A 17,510-nucleotide genomic window follows, 5' to 3' on the forward strand; every position below is an offset into this window, starting at 1 on the left:
AGCGAGCACAAGCCACTGTCATATGTTCACATTTTAATATCCAGCGAGTACAGGCCCTTTTCATATGTTAACCTTTTAAACTCCAGCGAGAATACCCTTTCTTATGTTAACCCTTTAAACTCCAGCGAGTACAAGCCCCTTTGAGATGATAACCTTTTAAATTCCAGCGAGTACGGACCTTTCTTATGTTAACCCTTTAAACTCCTAGCGAGTACAAGCCCCTTTGAGATGTTGACCTTTTAAACTCCAGCAAGAACTGGGCCCTTTGAAATATTAACCTTTTAAACTCCAGCGAGTTCAGGACCCTTTGAGATGTTAACCTTTTAAACACCAGCGAGTACAGCCCCTTTGAGATGCTAACCTTTTAAACTCCAGCGAGTTCAGGCCCCTTTAATTTAACCTTTTAAATTCGAGCGAGTACAGACCTTTCTTATGTTAACACTTTAAACTCCAGTGAGTACAAGCCCTTTTGAGACGTTAACCATTTAAACTGCAGCTACTACAGGCCCCTTTCGTACGTTAACCTATTAAACTCCAGTGAGTACAGGCCCCTTTAAAATGATAACATTTTAAATTCCAGTGAGTACAGGCCCCTTTCGTATGTTAACCTTTTAAACTCCAGCGAGAACAGAACTTTATGTTAACCCTTTAAACTCCAGCGAATACAGGCCCCTTTGAGATGTTAACCTTATAAACTCCAGCGAGTACAGGCCGCTTTCATATGTTAACCTTTTAAACTCCAGCGAGTACAGGCCACTTTGAGATGTTAACCTTATAAACTCCAGTGAGTATAGGCCCCTTTGATATGTTAACCTTTTAAACTCCAGCGAGTACACCCTTTCTTATGTTAACCCTTTAAACTCCAGCGAGTACAAGCCCCTTTCAGATGATAACCTTTTAAATTCCAGCGAGTACAAACCTTTCTTATGTTAACCCTTTAAACTCCTAGTGACTACATGCCCCTTTGAGATGTTAACCATTTAAACTCCAGCAAGAACAGGCCCCTTTGAAATATTAACCCTTTGAACTCCAGCGAGTACAGGCCCCTTTGAGATGTTAACCTTTTAAACTCCAGCGAGTACAGACCCCTTTCATATGTTAACCTTTTAAACTCCAGCGAGTACAGGCCACTTTGAGATGTTAACCTTTTAAACTCCAGCAAGTACAGGCCCCTTTGAAATCAAAACCTTTTAAGCTCCAGCGAGTACAAGCCACTTTCGTATGTTCACATTTTAATCTCCGGCGACTACAGACCCTTTTCATATGTTAACCTTTTAAACTCCAGCGAATACAGGCCCCTTTGAGATGTTAACCTTTTAAACTCCAGCGAGTTCAGGCCCCTTTCACATGTTAACCTTTTAAATTCCAGCGAGTACAGGCCACTTTGAGATGTTAACCTTTTAAACTCCAGCGAGTATAGGCCCCTTTGTGATGTTAACCTTTTAAACTCCAGCAAGTACAGGCCCCTTTCAAATGTTAACCTTTTAAACTCCAGCGAGTACATGCCCCTTTGAGATTTTACCCTTTTAAGCTCCAGCGAGTACAAGCCACTGTCATATGTTCACATTTTAATCTCCAGTTAGTACAGGCCCCTTTCATATCTTAACCTTTTAAACTCCAGCGAGTACAAGCCCCTTTGGGATGATAACCTTTTAAATTCCATCGAGTACGGACCTTTCTTATGTTAACCCTTTAAACACCAGCGAGTACAAGCCCCTTTGAGATGATAACCTTTTAAATTCCAGCGAGTACGGACCTTTCTTATGTTAACCCTTTAAACTCCTAGCGAGTACAAGCCCCTTTGAGATGTTGACCTTTTAAACTCCAGCAAGAACTGGGCCCTTTGAAATATTAACCTTTTAAACTCCAGCGAGTTCAGGACCCTTTGAGATGTTAACCTTTTAAACTCCAGCGAGTATAGGCCCCTTTGTGATGTTAACCTTTTAAACTCCAGCAAGTACAGGCCCCTTTCAAATGTTAACCTTTTAAACTCCAGCGAGTACAGGCCCCTTTGAGATTTTACCCTTTTAAGCTCCAGCGAGTACAAGCCCCTGTCATATCTTAACCTTTTAAACTCCAGCGAGTACAAGCCCCTTTGGGATGATAACCTTTTAAATTCCAGCGAGTACGGACCTTTCTTATGTTAACCCTTTAAACACCAGCGAGTACAAGCCCCTTTGAGATGATAACCTTTTAAATTCCAGCGAGTACGGACCTTTCTTATGTTAACCCTTTAAACTCCTAGCGAGTACAAGCCCCTTTGAGATGTTGACCTTTTAAACTCCAGTGAGTACAGGCCCCTTTAAGATGTTAACCTTTTAAACTCCAGCGAGTACAGGCCCCTTTGAGATGTTAACCTTTTAAACTCCAGCGAGTACAGGCCCCTTTCACATGTTAACCTTTTAAATTCCAGCGAGTACAGGCCACTTTGAGATGTTAACCTTTTAAACTCCAGCGAGTATAGGCCCCTTTGTGATGTTAACCTTTTAAACTCCAGCAAGTACAGGCCCCTTTCAAATGTTAACCTTTTAAACTCCAGCGAGTACAGGCCCCTTTGAGATTTTACCCTTTTAAGCTCCAGCGAGTACAAGCCACTGTCATATGTTCACATTTTAATCTCCAGCGAGTACAGGCCCCTTTCATATCTTAACCTTTTAAACTCCAACGAGTACAAGCCCCTTTGGGATGATAACCTTTTAAATTCCAGCGAGTACGGACCTTTCTTATGTTAACCCTTTAAACACCAGCGAGTACAAGCCCCTTTGAGATGATAACCTTTTAAATTCCAGCGAGTACGGACCTTTCTTATGTTAACCCTTTAAACTCCTAGCGAGTACAAGCCCCTTTGAGATGTTGACCTTTTAAACTCCAGCAAGAACTGGGCCCTTTGAAATATTAACCTTTTAAACTCCAGCGAGTTCAGGACCCTTTGAGATGTTAACCTTTTAAACACCAGCGAGTACAGCCCCTTTGAGATGCTAACCTTTTAAACTCCAGTGAGTTCAGGCCCCTTTCATATGTTAACCTTTTAAATTCGAGCGAGTACAGAACTTTCTTATGTTAACACTTTAAACTCCAGTGAGTAAAAGCCCTTTTGAGACGTTAACCATTTAAAATGCAGCGAGTACAGGCCCCTTTCGTACGTTAACCTATTAAACTCCAGTGAGTACAGTCCCCTTTCGTATGTTAAACTTTTAAACTCCAGCGAGTACAGAACTTTCTTATGTTAACCCTATAAACTGCAGCGTGTACAAGCCCCTTTGACATGATAACTTTTTAAATTCCAGCGAGTACAGTCCTTTCTTATGTTAACCCTTTAAACTCCAGCGAGTACAAGCCTCTTTGAGACGTTAAACATTTAAACTGCAGCCAGTACAAACCCCTTTCATATGTTCACTTTTAAACTCCAGCGACTACAGGCCTCTTTCATATGTTAACCTTTTAAACTCCAGTGAGTACAGGCCCCTTTAAGATGTTAACCTTTTAAACTCCAGCGAGTACAGGCCCCTTTCATATGTTAACCTTTTAAACTCCAGCGATTAAAGGACCCTTTGAGATTTTAACCTTTTAAGCTCCAGCGAGTACAAGCCACTTTCATATGTTCACATTTTAATCTCCCACGAGTACAGGCTCTTTTCATATGTTAACCTTTTAAACTCCAGCAAATACAGGCCCCTTTGAGATGTTAACCTTTTAAACTCCAGCGAGTACAGGCCCCTTTCATATGTTAACCTTTTAAACTCCAGCGAGTACAGGCCACTTTGAGATGTTAACTTTTTAAACTCCAGCGAGTACTGGCACCTTTGCGATTTTAATCTTTTAAGCTCCAGCGAGTACAAGCCACTGTCATATGTTCACATTTTAATATCCAACGAGTACAGGCCCTTTTCATATGTATGTTAACCCTTTAAACTTCAGCGAGTACAAGCCCCTTTGAGATGATAACCTTTTAAATTCCAGCGAGTACGGACCTTTCTTATGTTAACCCTTTAAACTCCTAGCGAGTACAAGCCCCTTTGAGATGTTGACCTTTAAAACTCCTGCAAGAACAGGTCCCTTTGAAATATTAACCTTTTAAACTCCAGCGCGTACAGGACCCTTTGAGATGTTAACCTTTTAAACTCCAGCGAGTACAGCCCCTTTGAGATGTTAACCTTTTAAACTCCAGTGAGTTCAGGCCCCTTTCATATGTTAACCTTTTAAATTCGAGCGAGTACATACCTTTCTTATGTTAACACTTTAAATCCAGTGAGTACAAGCCCTTTTGAGAAGTTAACCATTTAAACTGCAGCTAGTACAGGCCCCTTTCGTACGTTAACCTATTAAACTCCAGTGAGTACAGGCCCCTTTAAAATGATAACATTTTAAATTCCAGTGAGTACAGGCCCCTTTCGTATGTTAACCTTTTAATCTCCAGCGAATACAGGCCCCTTTGAGATGTTAACCTTATAAACTCCAGCGAGTACAGGCCGCTTTCATATGTTAACCTTTTAAACTCCAGCGAGTACAGGCCACTTTGAGATGTTAACCTTTTAAACTCCAGCGATTACACCCTTTCTTATGTTAACCCTTTAAACTCCAGCGAGTACAAGCCCCTTTCAGATGATAACCTTTTAAATTCCAGTGAGTACATACCTTTCTTATGTTAACCCTTTAAACTCCTAGCGAGTACATGCCCCTTTGAGATGTTAACCTTTTAAACTCCAGCGAGTACAGGCCCCTTTCATCTGTTAACCTTTTAAATTCCACCGAGTACAGGCCACTTTGAGATGTTAACCTTTTAAACTCCAGCGAGTATAGGCCCCTTTGTGATGTTAACCTTTTAAACTCCAGCAAGTACTGGCCCCTTTGAGATTTTAACCTTTTAAGCTCCCCCGAGTACAAGCCACTGTCATATGTTCACATTTTAATCTCCAGCGAGTACAGGCCCCTTTCCTATCTTAACCTTTAAAACTCCAGCGAGTTCAGGACCCTTTGAGATGTTAACCTTTTAAACACCAGCGAGTACAGACCTTTCTTATGTTAACACTTTAAACTCCAGTGAGTAAAAGCCCTTTTGAGACGTTAACCATTTAAAATGCAGCGAGTACAGGCCCCTTTCGTACGTTAACCTATTAAACTCCAGTGAGTACAGTCCCCTTTCGTATGTTAAACTTTTAAACTCCAGCGAGTACAGAACTTTCTTATGTTAACCCTATAAACTGCAGCGTGTACAAGCCCCTTTGACATGATAACTTTTTAAATTCCAGCGAGTACAGTCCTTTCTTATGTTAACCCTTTAAACTCCAGCGAGTACAAGCCTCTTTGAGACGTTAAACATTTAAACTGCAGCCAGTACAATCCCCTTTCATATGTTCACTTTTAAACTCCAGCGACTACAGGCCTCTTTCATATGTTAACCTTTTAAACTCCAGTGAGTACAGGCCCCTTTAAGATGTTAACCTTTTAAACTCCAGCGAGTACAGGCCCCTTTGAGATGTTAACCTTTTAAACTCCAGCGAGTACAGGCCCCTTTCACATGTTAACCTTTTAAATTCCAGCGAGTACAGGCCACTTTGAGATGTTAACCTTTTAAACTCCAGCGAGTACAGGCCCCTTTCACATGTTAACCTTTTAAATTCCAGCGAGTACAGGCCACTTTGAGATGTTAACCTTTTAAACTCCAGCGAGTATAGGCCCCTTTGTGATGTTAACCTTTTAAACTCCAGCAAGTACAGGCCCCTTTCACATGTTAACCTTTTAAATTCCAGCGAGTACAGGCCACTTTGAGATGTTAACCTTTTAAACTCCAGCGAGTATAGGCCCCTTTGTGATGTTAACCTTTTAAACTCCAGCAAGTACAGGCCCCTTTCAAATGTTAACCTTTTAAACTCCAGCGAGTACAGGCCCCTTTGAGATTTTACCCTTTTAAGCTCCAGCGAGTACAAGCCACTGTCATATGTTCACATTTTAATCTCCAGTTAGTACAGGCCCCTTTCATATCTTAACCTTTTAAACTCCAGCGAGTACAAGCCCCTTTGGGATGATAACCTTTTAAATTCCATCGAGTACGGACCTTTCTTATGTTAACCCTTTAAACACCAGCGAGTACAAGCCCCTTTGAGATGATAACCTTTTAAATTCCAGCGAGTACGGACCTTTCTTATGTTAACCCTTTAAACTCCTAGCGAGTACAAGCCCCTTTGAGATGTTGACCTTTTAAACTCCAGCAAGAACTGGGCCCTTTGAAATATTAACCTTTTAAACTCCAGCGAGTTCAGGACCCTTTGAGATGTTAACCTTTTAAACTCCAGCGAGTATAGGCCCCTTTGTGATGTTAACCTTTTAAACTCCAGCAAGTACAGGCCCCTTACAAATGTTAACCTTTTAAACTCCAGCGAGTACAGGCCCCTTTGAGATTTTACCCTTTTAAGCTCCAGCGAGTACAAGCCCCTGTCATATCTTAACCTTTTAAACTCCAGCGAGTACAGACCTTTCTTATGTTAACCCTTTAAACACCAGCGAGTACAAGCCCCTTTGAGATGATAACCTTTTAAATTCCAGCGAGTACGGACCTTTCTTATGTTAACCCTTTAAACACCAGCGAGTACAAGCCCCTTTGAGATGATAACCTTTTAAATTCCAGCGAGTACGGACCTTTCTTATGTTAACCCTTTAAACTCCTAGCGAGTACAAGCCCCTTTGAGATGTTGACCTTTTAAACTCCAGCAAGAACTGGGCCCTTTGAAATATTAACCTTTTAAACTCCAGCGAGTTCAGGACCCTTTGAGATGTTAACCTTTTAAACTCCAGCGAGTACAGCCCCTTTGAGATGCTAACCTTTTAAACTCCAGTGAGTTCAGGCCCCTTTCATATGTTAACCTTTTAAATTCGAGCGAGTACAGAACTTTCTTATGTTAACACTTTAAACTCCAGTGAGTAAAAGCCCTTTTGAGACGTTAACCATTTAAAATGCAGCGAGTACAGGCCCCTTTCGTACGTTAACCTATTAAACTCCAGTGAGTACAGTCCCCTTTCGTATGTTAAACTTTTAAACTCCAGCGAGTACAGAACTTTCTTATGTTAACCCTATAAACTGCAGCGTGTACAAGCCCCTTTGACATAATAACTTTTTAAATTCCAGCGAGTACAGTCCTTTCTTATGTTAACCCTTTAAACTCCAGCGAGTACAAGCCTCTTTGAGACGTTAAACATTTAAACTGCAGCCAGTACAAACCCCTTTCATATGTTCACTTTTAAACTCCAGCGACTACAGGCCTCTTTCATATGTTAACCTTTTAAACTCCAGTGAGTACAGGCCCCTTTAAGATGTTAACCTTTTAAACTCCAGCGAGTACAGGCCCCTTTGAGATGTTAACCTTTTAAACTCCAGCGAGTACAGGCCCCTTTCACATGTTAACCTTTTAAATTCCAGCGAGTACAGGCCACTTTGAGATGTTAACCTTTTAAACTCCAGCGAGTATAGGCCCCTTTGTGATGTTAACCTTTTAAACTCCAGCAAGTACAGGCCCCTTTCAAATGTTAACCTTTTAAACTCCAGCGAGTACAGGCCCCTTTGAGATTTTACCCTTTTAAGCTCCAGCGAGTACAAGCCACTGTCATATGTTCACATTTTAATCTCCAGCGAGTACAGGCCCCTTTCATATCTTAACCTTTTAAACTCCAACGAGTACAAGCCCCTTTGGGATGATAACCTTTTAAATTCCAGCGAGTACGGACCTTTCTTATGTTAACCCTTTAAACACCAGCGAGTACAAGCCCCTTTGAGATGATAACCTTTTAAATTCCAGCGAGTACGGACCTTTCTTATGTTAACCCTTTAAACTCCTAGCGAGTACAAGCCCCTTTGAGATGTTGACCTTTTAAACTCCAGCAAGAACTGGGCCCTTTGAAATATTAACCTTTTAAACTCCAGCGAGTTCAGGACCCTTTGAGATGTTAACCTTTTAAACACCAGCGAGTACAGCCCCTTTGAGATGCTAACCTTTTAAACTCCAGTGAGTTCAGGCCCCTTTCATATGTTAACCTTTTAAATTCGAGCGAGTACAGAACTTTCTTATGTTAACACTTTAAACTCCAGTGAGTAAAAGCCCTTTTGAGACGTTAACCATTTAAAATGCAGCGAGTACAGTCCCCTTTCGTACGTTAACCTATTAAACTCCAGTGAGTACAGTCCCCTTTCGTATGTTAAACTTTTAAACTCCAGCGAGTACAGAACTTTCTTATGTTAACCCTATAAACTGCAGCGTGTACAAGCCCCTTTGACATGATAACTTTTTAAATTCCAGCGAGTACAGTCCTTTCTTATGTTAACCCTTTAAACTCCAGCGAGTACAAGCCTCTTTGAGACGTTAAACATTTAAACTCCAGCCAGTACAAACCCCTTTCATATGTTCACTTTTAAACTCCAGCGACTACAGGCCTCTTTCATATGTTAACCTTTTAAACTCCAGTGAGTACAGGCCCCTTTAAGATGTTAACCTTTTAAACTCCAGCGAGTACAGGCCCCTTTCATATGTTAACCTTTTAAACTCCAGCGATTAAAGGACCCTTTGAGATTTTAACTTTTTAAGCTCCAGCGAGTACAAGCCACTTTCATATGTTCACATTTTAATCTCCCACGAGTACAGGCTCTTTTCATATGTTAACCTTTTAAACTCCAGCAAATACAGGCCCCTTTGAGATGTTAACCTTTTAAACTCCAGCGAGTACAGGCCCCTTTCATATGTTAACCTTTTAAACTCCAGCGAGTACAGGCCACTTTGAGATGTTAACTTTTTAAACTCCAGCGAGTACTGGCACCTTTGAGATTTTAATCTTTTAAGCTCCAGCGAGTACAAGCCACTGTCATATGTTCACATTTTAATATCCAACGAGTACAGGCCCTTTTCATATGTATGTTAACCCTTTAAACTTCAGCGAGTACAAGCCCCTTTGAGATGATAACCTTTTAAATTCCAGCGAGTACGGACCTTTCTTATGTTAACCCTTTAAACTCCTAGCGAGTACAAGCCCCTTTGAGATGTTGACCTTTAAAACTCCAGCAAGAACAGGTCCCTTTGAAATATTAACCTTTTAAACTCCAGCGCGTACAGGACCCTTTGAGATGTTAACCTTTTAAACTCCAGCGAGTACAGCCCCTTTGAGATGTTAACCTTTTAAACTCCAGTGAGTTCAGGCCCCTTTCATATGTTAACCTTTTAAATTCGAGCGAGTACATACCTTTCTTATGTTAACACTTTAAATCCAGTGAGTACAAGCCCTTTTGAGAAGTTAACCATTTAAACTGCAGCTAGTACAGGCCCCTTTCGTACGTTAACCTATTAAACTCCAGTGAGTACAGGCCCCTTTAAAATGATAACATTTTAAATTCCAGTGAGTACAGGCCCCTTTCGTATGTTAACCTTTTAATCTCCAGCGAATACAGGCCCCTTTGAGATGTTAACCTTATAAACTCCAGCGAGTACAGGCCGCTTTCATATGTTAACCTTTTAAACTCCAGCGAGTACAGGCCACTTTGAGATGTTAACCTTTTAAACTCCAGCGATTACACCCTTTCTTATGTTAACCCTTTAAACTCCAGCGAGTACAAGCCCCTTTCAGATGATAACCTTTTAAATTCCAGTGAGTACATACCTTTCTTATGTTAACCCTTTAAACTCCTAGCGAGTACATGCCCCTTTGAGATGTTAACCTTTTAAACTCCAGCGAGTACAGGCCCCTTTCATCTGTTAACCTTTTAAATTCCACCGAGTACAGGCCACTTTGAGATGTTAACCTTTTAAACTCCAGCGAGTATTGGCCCCTTTGTGATGTTAACCTTTTAAACTCCAGCAAGTACTGGCCCCTTTGAGATTTTAACCTTTTAAGCTCCCCCGAGTACAAGCCACTGTCATATGTTCACATTTTAATCTCCAGCGAGTACAGGCCCCTTTCCTATCTTAACCTTTAAAACTCCAGCAAGTTCAGGACCCTTTGAGATGTTAACCTTTTAAACACCAGCGAGTACAGACCTTTCTTATGTTAACACTTTAAACTCCAGTGAGTAAAAGCCCTTTTGAGACGTTAACCATTTAAAATGCAGCGAGTACAGGCCCCTTTCGTACGTTAACCTATTAAACTCCAGTGAGTACAGTCCCCTTTCGTATGTTAAACTTTTAAACTCCAGCGAGTACAGAACTTTCTTATGTTAACCCTATAAACTGCAGCGTGTACAAGCCCCTTTGACATGATAACTTTTTAAATTCCAGCGAGTACAGTCCTTTCTTATGTTAACCCTTTAAACTCCAGCGAGTACAAGCCTCTTTGAGACGTTAAACATTTAAACTGCAGCCAGTACAAACCCCTTTCATATGTTCACTTTTAAACTCCAGCGACTACAGGCCTCTTTCATATGTTAACCTTTTAAACTCCAGTGAGTACAGGCCCCTTTAAGATGTTAACCTTTTAAACTCCAGCGAGTACAGGCCCCTTTGAGATGTTAACCTTTTAAACTCCAGCGAGTACAGGCCCCTTTCACATGTTAACCTTTTAAATTCCAGCGAGTACAGGCCACTTTGAGATGTTAACCTTTTAAACTCCAGCGAGTATAGGCCCCTTTGTGATGTTAACCTTTTAAACTCCAGCAAGTACAGGCCCCTTTCAAATGTTAACCTTTTAAACTCCAGCGAGTACAGGCCCCTTTGAGATTTTACCCTTTTAAGCTCCAGCGAGTACAAGCCACTGTCATATGTTCACATTTTAATCTCCAGCGAGTACAGGCCCCTTTCATATCTTAACCTTTTAAACTCCAACGAGTACAAGCCCCTTTGGGATGATAACCTTTTAAATTCCAGCGAGTACGGACCTTTCTTATGTTAACCCTTTAAACACCAGCGAGTACAAGCCCCTTTGAGATGATAACCTTTTAAATTCCAGCGAGTACGGACCTTTCTTATGTTAACCCTTTAAACTCCTAGCGAGTACAAGCCCCTTTGAGATGTTGACCTTTTAAACTCCAGCAAGAACTGGGCCCTTTGAAATATTAACCTTTTAAACTCCAGCGAGTTCAGGACCCTTTGAGATGTTAACCTTTTAAACACCAGCGAGTACAGCCCCTTTGAGATGCTAACCTTTTAAACTCCAGTGAGTTCAGGCCCCTTTCATATGTTAACCTTTTAAATTCGAGCGAGTACAGAACTTTCTTATGTTAACACTTTAAACTCCAGTGAGTAAAAGCCCTTTTGAGACGTTAACCATTTAAAATGCAGCGAGTACAGGCCCCTTTCGTACGTTAACCTATTAAACTCCAGTGAGTACAGTCCCCTTTCGTATGTTAAACTTTTAAACTCCAGCGAGTACAGAACTTTCTTATGTTAACCCTATAAACTGCAGCGTGTACAAGCCCCTTTGACATGATAACTTTTTAAATTCCAGCGAGTACAGTCCTTTCTTATGTTAACCCTTTAAACTCCAGCGAGTACAAGCCTCTTTGAGACGTTAAACATTTAAACTGCAGCCAGTACAAACCCGTTTCATATGTTCACTTTTAAACTCCAGCGACTACAGGCCTCTTTCATATGTTAACCTTTTAAACTCCAGTGAGTACAGGCCCCTTTAAGATGTTAACCTTTTAAACTCCAGCGAGTACAGGCCCCTTTGAGATGTTAACCTTTTAAACTCCAGCGAGTACAGGCCCCTTTCACATGTTAACCTTTTAAATTCCAGCGAGTACAGGCCACTTTGAGATGTTAACCTTTTAAACTCCAGCGAGTATAGGCCCCTTTGTGATGTTAACCTTTTAAACTCCAGCAAGTACAGGCCCCTTTCAAATGTTAACCTTTTAAACTCCAGCGAGTACAGGCCCCTTTGAGATTTTACCCTTTTAAGCTCCAGCGAGTACAAGCCACTGTCATATGTTCACATTTTAATCTCCAGCGAGTACAGGCCCCTTTCATATCTTAACCTTTTAAACTCCAACGAGTACAAGCCCCTTTGGGATGATAACCTTTTAAATTCCAGCGAGTACGGACCTTTCTTATGTTAACCCTTTAAACACCAGCGAGTACAAGCCCCTTTGAGATGATAACCTTTTAAATTCCAGCGAGTACGGACCTTTCTTATGTTAACCCTTTAAACTCCTAGCGAGTACAAGCCCCTTTGAGATGTTGACCTTTTAAACTCCAGCAAGAACTGGGCCCTTTGAAATATTAACCTTTTAAACTCCAGCGAGTTCAGGACCCTTTGAGATGTTAACCTTTTAAACACCAGCGAGTACAGCCCCTTTGAGATGCTAACCTTTTAAACTCCAGTGAGTTCAGGCCCCTTTCATATGTTAACCTTTTAAATTCGAGCGAGTACAGAACTTTCTTATGTTAACACTTTAAACTCCAGTGAGTAAAAGCCCTTTTGAGACGTTAACCATTTAAAATGCAGCGAGTACAGTCCCCTTTCGTACGTTAACCTATTAAACTCCAGTGAGTACAGTCCCCTTTCGTATGTTAAACTTTTAAACTCCAGCGAGTACAGAACTTTCTTATGTTAACCCTATAAACTGCAGCGTGTACAAGCCCCTTTGACATGATAACTTTTTAAATTCCAGCGAGTACAGTCCTTTCTTATGTTAACCCTTTAAACTCCAGCGAGTACAAGCCTCTTTGAGACGTTAAACATTTAAACTCCAGCCAGTACAAACCCCTTTCATATGTTCACTTTTAAACTCCAGCGACTACAGGCCTCTTTCATATGTTAACCTTTTAAACTCAGTGAGTACAGGCCCCTTTAAGATGTTAACCTTTTAAACTCCAGCGAGTACAGGCCCCTTTCATATGTTAACCTTTTAAACTCCAGCGATTAAAGGACCCTTTGAGATTTTAACTTTTTAAGCTCCAGCGAGTACAAGCCACTTTCATATGTTCACATTTTAATCTCCCACGAGTACAGGCTCTTTTCATATGTTAACCTTTTAAACTCCAGCAAATACAGGCCCCTTTGAGATGTTAACCTTTTAAACTCCAGCGAGTACAGGCCCCTTTCATATGTTAACCTTTTAAACTCCAGCGAGTACAGGCCACTTTGAGATGTTAACTTTTTAAACTCCAGCGAGTACTGGCACCTTTGAGATTTTAATCTTTTAAGCTCCAGCGAGTACAAGCCACTGTCATATGTTCACATTTTAATATCCAACGAGTACAGGCCCTTTTCATATGTATGTTAACCCTTTAAACTTCAGCGAGTACAAGCCCCTTTGAGATGATAACCTTTTAAATTCCAGCGAGTACGGACCTTTCTTATGTTAACCCTTTAAACTCCTAGCGAGTACAAGCCCCTTTGAGATGTTGACCTTTAAAACTCCAGCAAGAACAGGTCCCTTTGAAATATTAACCTTTTAAACTCCAGCGCGTACAGGACCCTTTGAGATGTTAACCTTTTAAACTCCAGCGAGTACAGCCCCTTTGAGATGTTAACCTTTTAAACTCCAGTGAGTTCAGGCCCCTTTCATATGTTAACCTTTTAAATTCGAGCGAGTACATACCTTTCTTATGTTAACACTTTAAATCCAGTGAGTACAAGCCCTTTTGAGAAGTTAACCATTTAAACTGCAGCTAGTACAGGCCCCTTTCGTACGTTAACCTATTAAACTCCAGTGAGTACAGGCCCCTTTAAAATGATAACATTTTAAATTCCAGTGAGTACAGGCCCCTTTCGTATGTTAACCTTTTAATCTCCAGCGAATACAGGCCCCTTTGAGATGTTAACCTTATAAACTCCAGCGAGTACAGGCCGCTTTCATATGTTAACCTTTTAAACTCCAGCGAGTACAGGCCACTTTGAGATGTTAACCTTTTAAACTCCAGCGATTACACCCTTTCTTATGTTAACCCTTTAAACTCCAGCGAGTACAAGCCCCTTTCAGATGATAACCTTTTAAATTCCAGTGAGTACATACCTTTCTTATGTTAACCCTTTAAACTCCTAGCGAGTACATGCCCCTTTGAGATGTTAACCTTTTAAACTCCAGCGAGTACAGGCCCCTTTCATCTGTTAACCTTTTAAATTCCACCGAGTACAGGCCACTTTGAGATGTTAACCTTTTAAACTCCAGCGAGTATTGGCCCCTTTGTGATGTTAACCTTTTAAACTCCAGCAAGTACTGGCCCCTTTGAGATTTTAACCTTTTAAGCTCCCCCGAGTACAAGCCACTGTCATATGTTCACATTTTAATCTCCAGCGAGTACAGGCCCCTTTCCTATCTTAACCTTTAAAACTCCAGCAAGTTCAGGACCCTTTGAGATGTTAACCTTTTAAACACCAGCGAGTACAGACCTTTCTTATGTTAACACTTTAAACTCCAGTGAGTAAAAGCCCTTTTGAGACGTTAACCATTTAAAATGCAGCGAGTACAGGCCCCTTTCGTACGTTAACCTATTAAACTCCAGTGAGTACAGTCCCCTTTCGTATGTTAAACTTTTAAACTCCAGCGAGTACAGAACTTTCTTATGTTAACCCTATAAACTGCAGCGTGTACAAGCCCCTTTGACATGATAACTTTTTAAATTCCAGCGAGTACAGTCCTTTCTTATGTTAACCCTTTAAACTCCAGCGAGTACAAGCCTCTTTGAGACGTTAAACATTTAAACTGCAGCCAGTACAAACCCCTTTCATATGTTCACTTTTAAACTCCAGCGACTACAGGCCTCTTTCATATGTTAACCTTTTAAACTCCAGTGAGTACAGGCCCCTTTAAGATGTTAACCTTTTAAACTCCAGCGAGTACAGGCCCCTTTGAGATGTTAACCTTTTAAACTCCAGCGAGTACAGGCCCCTTTCACATGTTAACCTTTTAAATTCCAGCGAGTACAGGCCACTTTGAGATGTTAACCTTTTAAACTCCAGCGAGTATAGGCCCCTTTGTGATGTTAACCTTTTAAACTCCAGCAAGTACAGGCCCCTTTCAAATGTTAACCTTTTAAACTCCAGCGAGTACAGGCCCCTTTGAGATTTTACCCTTTTAAGCTCCAGCGAGTACAAGCCACTGTCATATGTTCACATTTTAATCTCCAGCGAGTACAGAACTTTCTTATGTTAACCCTATAAACTGCAGCGTGTACAAGCCCCTTTGACATGATAACTTTTTAAATTCCAGCGAGTACAGTCCTTTCTTATGTTAACCCTTTAAACTCCAGCGAGTACAAGCCTCTTTGAGACGTTAAACATTTAAACTGCAGCCAGTACAAACCCGTTTCATATGTTCACTTTTAAACTCCAGCGACTACAGGCCTCTTTCATATGTTAACCTTTTAAACTCCAGTGAGTACAGGCCCCTTTAAGATGTTAACCTTTTAAACTCCAGCGAGTACAGGCCCCTTTGAGATGTTAACCTTTTAAACTCCAGCGAGTACAGGCCCCTTTCACATGTTAACCTTTTAAATTCCAGCGAGTACAGGCCACTTTGAGATGTTAACCTTTTAAACTCCAGCGAGTATAGGCCCCTTTGTGATGTTAACCTTTTAAACTCCAGCAAGTACAGGCCCCTTTCAAATGTTAACCTTTTAAACTCCAGCGAGTACAGGCCCCTTTGAGATTTTACCCTTTTAAGCTCCAGCGAGTACAAGCCACTGTCATATGTTCACATTTTAATCTCCAGCGAGTACAGGCCCCTTTCATATCTTAACCTTTTAAACTCCAACGAGTACAAGCCCCTTTGGGATGATAACCTTTTAAATTCCAGCGAGTACGGACCTTTCTTATGTTAACCCTTTAAACACCAGCGAGTACAAGCCCCTTTGAGATGATAACCTTTTAAATTCCAGCGAGTACGGACCTTTCTTATGTTAACCCTTTAAACTCCTAGCGAGTACAAGCCCCTTTGAGATGTTGACCTTTTAAACTCCAGCAAGAACTGGGCCCTTTGAAATATTAACCTTTTAAACTCCAGCGAGTTCAGGACCCTTTGAGATGTTAACCTTTTAAACACCAGCGAGTACAGCCCCTTTGAGATGCTAACCTTTTAAACTCCAGTGAGTTCAGGCCCCTTTCATATGTTAACCTTTTAAATTCGAGCGAGTACAGAACTTTCTTATGTTAACACTTTAAACTCCAGTGAGTAAAAGCCCTTTTGAGACGTTAACCATTTAAAATGCAGCGAGTACAGTCCCCTTTCGTACGTTAACCTATTAAACTCCAGTGAGTACAGTCCCCTTTCGTATGTTAAACTTTTAAACTCCAGCGAGTACAGAACTTTCTTATGTTAACCCTATAAACTGCAGCGTGTACAAGCCCCTTTGACATGATAACTTTTTAAATTCCAGCGAGTACAGTCCTTTCTTATGTTAACCCTTTAAACTCCAGCGAGTACAAGCCTCTTTGAGACGTTAAACATTTAAACTCCAGCCAGTACAAACCCCTTTCATATGTTCACTTTTAAACTCCAGCGACTACAGGCCTCTTTCATATGTTAACCTTTTAAACTCAGTGAGTACAGGCCCCTTTAAGATGTTAACCTTTTAAACTCCAGCGAGTACAGGCCCCTTTCATATGTTAACCTTTTAAACTCCAGCGATTAAAGGACCCTTTGAGATTTTAACTTTTTAAGCTCCAGCGAGTACAAGCCACTTTCATATGTTCACATTTTAATCTCCCACGAGTACAGGCTCTTTTCATATGTTAACCTTTTAAACTCCAGCAAATACAGGCCCCTTTGAGATGTTAACCTTTTAAACTCCAGCGAGTACAGGCCCCTTTCATATGTTAACCTTTTAAACTCCAGCGAGTACAGGCCACTTTGAGATGTTAACTTTTTAAACTCCAGCGAGTACTGGCACCTTTGAGATTTTAATCTTTTAAGCTCCAGCGAGTACAAGCCACTGTCATATGTTCACATTTTAATATCCAACGAGTACAGGCCCTTTTCATATGTATGTTAACCCTTTAAACTTCAGCGAGTACAAGCCCCTTTGAGATGATAACCTTTTAAATTCCAGCGAGTACGGACCTTTCTTATGTTAACCCTTTAAACTCCTAGCGAGTACAAGCCCCTTTGAGATGTTGACCTTTAAAACTCCAGCAAGAACAGGTCCCTTTGAAATATTAACCTTTTAAACTCCAGCGCGTACAGGACCCTTTGAGATGTTAACCTTTTAAACTCCAGCGAGTACAGCCCCTTTGAGATGTTAACCTTTTAAACTCCAGTGAGTTCAGGCCCCTTTCATATGTTAACCTTTTAAATTCGAGCGAGTACATACCTTTCTTATGTTAACACTTTAAATCCAGTGAGTACAAGCCCTTTTGAGAAGTTAACCATTTAAACTGCAGCTAGTACAGGCCCCTTTCGTACGTTAACCTATTAAACTCCAGTGAGTACAGGCCCCTTTAAAATGATAACATTTTAAATTCCAGTGAGTACAGGCCCCTTTCGTATGTTAACCTTTTAATCTCCAGCGAATACAGGCCCCTTTGAGATGTTAACCTTATAAACTCCAGCGAGTACAGGCCGCTTTCATATGTTAACCTTTTAAACTCCAGCGAGTACA

The sequence above is a fragment of the Hemitrygon akajei genome, chromosome 15 (assembly GCF_048418815.1).
Source record: "Hemitrygon akajei chromosome 15, sHemAka1.3, whole genome shotgun sequence".
Taxonomy (NCBI): domain Eukaryota; kingdom Metazoa; phylum Chordata; class Chondrichthyes; order Myliobatiformes; family Dasyatidae; genus Hemitrygon; species Hemitrygon akajei.